At 39.2% G+C, this 3,444-nt stretch overlaps 1 long non-coding RNA gene across 1 annotated transcript; it reads right to left on the bottom strand.

The window, feature by feature from the left end:
* Window positions 1-248: 248 nt before the first annotated feature.
* Window positions 249-3,444, bottom strand: LOC128814775 (uncharacterized). Its single transcript, XR_008439480.1, has 3 exons — window positions 3,327-3,444; window positions 602-677; window positions 249-310 (listed from the first exon to the last, which is right to left on the bottom strand). It is a non-coding gene; the product is annotated as an uncharacterized LOC128814775 (long non-coding RNA).

Below are 3,444 nucleotides of genomic sequence, written 5' to 3'. Positions count from 1 at the left end.
GATTTCTATTGTAAAAACATACATTCCTGACTTTACATAAAAGGTGTGTTTCCTCTTTGTCCATAGACAAGCATTCAAATTTAACTAATTGCACAGCCTTCTGGGACAATTTTTGGAATGCTTCTCAGGAATGGTGTCTATGTTTTTCATTAAATTGTCTAGAATCCAGTACTGCTTGGATGCAATTTTAATTTTATTTTATTTCTTTAAGTTTCTCAGAAGGAATACAGAAGAACAAGCAGTAGAAGCACAAATCATTTTTTTCCTGCACCAACTCAGCATTACAGAAGTTGAACTTCGCCAGATAACACTTCAGATGGGGAGAGTAATCTTTTCTTAGGAATGTAATTTTTCCAGCAGAACAAGAATCAAACCTTGACATTACAAATAGTTTGCAGGTATCAAAGTTTAGAACTGCCAGAAAAAATAGCAGGCAAACTGTTTTTCAAGCTTATTTCTTCCATGTTGTTAAAGAAACTTTGTCCTTAACTCTGCTTGAGGTGTAGATGTAGATCAGAATCACTTCAGAGAATTTCAAGCCCACCCTGGGCAGACCCACAGAAACAGTGAAATCCCGGATCATAAGTAGCACAACACTCACCTTATTTCATTTTGTTCTTCTGCAGCTCTGATTCCTCATGCCTCATACTGCGAAGTCAGAACTCTGCTCACAAGCCCTTTGGGATAATAGTAAGGCCACTATATTTGATGCAAGAACACTTAATAAAACCAAGAGAGACCATGTTGCTCTTGAAAGACTCGTGTACATAAAAATAGAGAAACAACCCCTCCAGCCATGGATGCGAACAGCATACAGATTATTTTCTTCTGTGAACAATAGAGGGATTCAAATGAACAGAGATATAAAATAGCTAATGGTCAGTGAGATAACTTGAATTTACAGGCATAAATTCAGATCCTCACTGACATAAAAAGCTCATCAGAAACTGAACACACGACAGATGCTTCACCCATCTTTATGTTCTAGGTGTCTGAACAATGAAACCTAATTGTTGACAGTACTGAATTGCTATCACAATTATTTGAAAGAGTGGAATCACATCTGATTCCACAGAAGTTAAGTGGCTTTCTGGCAATAAGATGGCTTAACAACCTGAAACACCTTAATTTAAGATTGCCCCAAATGCAGTTGTGCAGTGTTACTCACTATCTTGTTATTTCATTAAACTGATACACAGAATATCTACAATTGGCTCATGCCAATTTCATTTTTGAATGCTTCTCAGGAATGGTGTCTATGTTTTTCATTAAATTGTCTAGAATCCAGTACTGCTTGGATGCAATTTTAATTTTATTTTATTTCTTTAATTTTCTCAGAAGGAATACAGAAGAACAAGCAGTAGAAGCACAAATCATTTTTTTTCAGAAGAAAAACCTGATAGTGGAGTGTATATTGGATTCTCCATTTGAATTAATATGAAATATTTAATTACTTATAGAATTCTTAAGAAGACAACAGTGATCAATATGCCCCTCTTGTGGCCTGACTGACTTAAAATGTTCATCAAGGCATGGTTGACATGATGGGCCTATGAGCTGATGCACCACTGAAATGTGGCTCTGCTCTTCTCTGGCTAGGAAAGGACTAGAAATGGCTCTAAGGTCACAGGACACACCTGCTACTATAGATCACTTTTCTTTCTGCTGTTTTCAGCCAGGAAGAAAATCTCAGAGAATCAACATCTGACCAAGGATCACAAGTCACCATCTTAGGATGTGAATTTCTTCTAAAGGAAGAAAAGCATGATGCAGGGGCACCATTGGAAGCTTATCTACAGGAAAGCAGAGAACCTGAGAATGTCCATAGAATTTTGAAAGAAATTATTTTCAGGAAGGCAGGAAGGTCTTCACTGAAGATTTTCTAAAAGCTTTTTATGGCATAATGGCAAGAGGCATGTTAAGATGTGGCTTGCCAAACATTTTTGAAAGAACTATTCAGCCCTCAGTCAATGAAAGAGTCCTTGCTTCTGACACGGGGCGAATTCACCATGGGGCTGAAGGTCACCACAAGGCAGCACTGATAGCTCTTTTGGAGGCCTTATTAATGGCATGGCTTGCACAACAAAAGGGTAGTTTTAATTTTGTGGAAGATACCATGTATTTGCTCATTGGTGAGAGCTGCAGTACTTTTCTCACACCATATTGCTGTGTACTGCGTTGTCTTTCTCATACGGTGTCATCAGATAAGAAAGAGATTTGTAAAACAGATACACCAGTGAGCATCACCCATGTTGTGGTAGGAATCTTGCATCTACATTCTGCAGCTAATAGGTATTTAGCTCTAAAGGCTTTTTAAGTATAGTTCTGGTATAGGCAGAGGTAAAATACAGAATAAAGGCCTTAAAGTTTAAATCACAAAGACTTAAGAATTCACTTCGAGTATAAACTGCAGCAGCAACAGAGGAGCAGTTCAGAGCACAAAGGAAAAATGAAGCAGTCTTATGAGAGAAACTGAAGGAGGCAGATGGCAATTAGGTGTCAGTAAATTCGCATTAAAAGTGAATGGTTTCCAGACTCAGTTAAAAGAAGACTCTTTGAAAACATTTTTTGGAGCGGTAGAAATAAAAAAGAAATATTAAACCCCTTACAAGGCGTTGTGTATTACAAAATATTTTGTTTTCACTTTTATTTGGGAAAAGAGAAAAAATGTTATATGTGGAATCTCTAGTTCTGTCACATAACTCAGATTTTTGCTGCTATAGGCTTGCAAAACAGATGTGTTCAAGCTAGTAGAAAAAAGGCAATAAAGTGGAAAAATAAAAGCATAACTAAAAGATTGTTCTTTGCTTTCTTCCTGTGTGTTAAAAATAATGAAGTCATTAGAACTGACATTCCTAAAAATAACCTGCAGTAACAATCTTGTGGAGAAAACACAGATTTCTCACCTGTAAGACACAAAGACTCCTTTTGCCTATTATCCTCAACAAATAATGCTGTGAAAGCTGTTAAGCTCAGAGCATGGTTGCTTACTGTCCTCAAAAATCATATCAGTAATGTAACACCAGCTCAGGCTACTATTTCTTCAGCTACATGAGCTGAACCAAGAGCATCCACATGGATGACTGCAGTTTGTGCCTGGTCAGCACACAAAATGTGCTCATCAGGGCTGAGCATGGGTCAGAAGTGTGTCCCTGTGCACCGTGACCTCCAGCAGGTCTGGCTGTGGCCCCACACTGAATGCACGCTGGGCATGTGCATGGCCTCCAGCTCCTCTGTCCTGTGTGCTGGGAGGAGCACAGGGTGACTGGCTGAAGGCTACCAGAACTTTCTGAAGGCTACCAGCAGCTTCTGAAGGCTACCACCACCTTCCACATGGGGTTGAGGAGGAGAGAAGTGAGCAGTTCCCAGCTCTCTGTTGTTCCTGGCAGGCATTTCTGTGCAGCTGGGACAACAAACGGGAAGTACAGAACCACTGGGCATAGC

The sequence above is a fragment of the Vidua macroura genome, chromosome 1 (assembly GCF_024509145.1).
Source record: "Vidua macroura isolate BioBank_ID:100142 chromosome 1, ASM2450914v1, whole genome shotgun sequence".
Lineage (NCBI taxonomy): Eukaryota > Metazoa > Chordata > Aves > Passeriformes > Viduidae > Vidua > Vidua macroura.
Note: the sequence above shows the minus strand (reverse complement) of the source record. Positions and strands in the feature narration are given on the sequence as shown.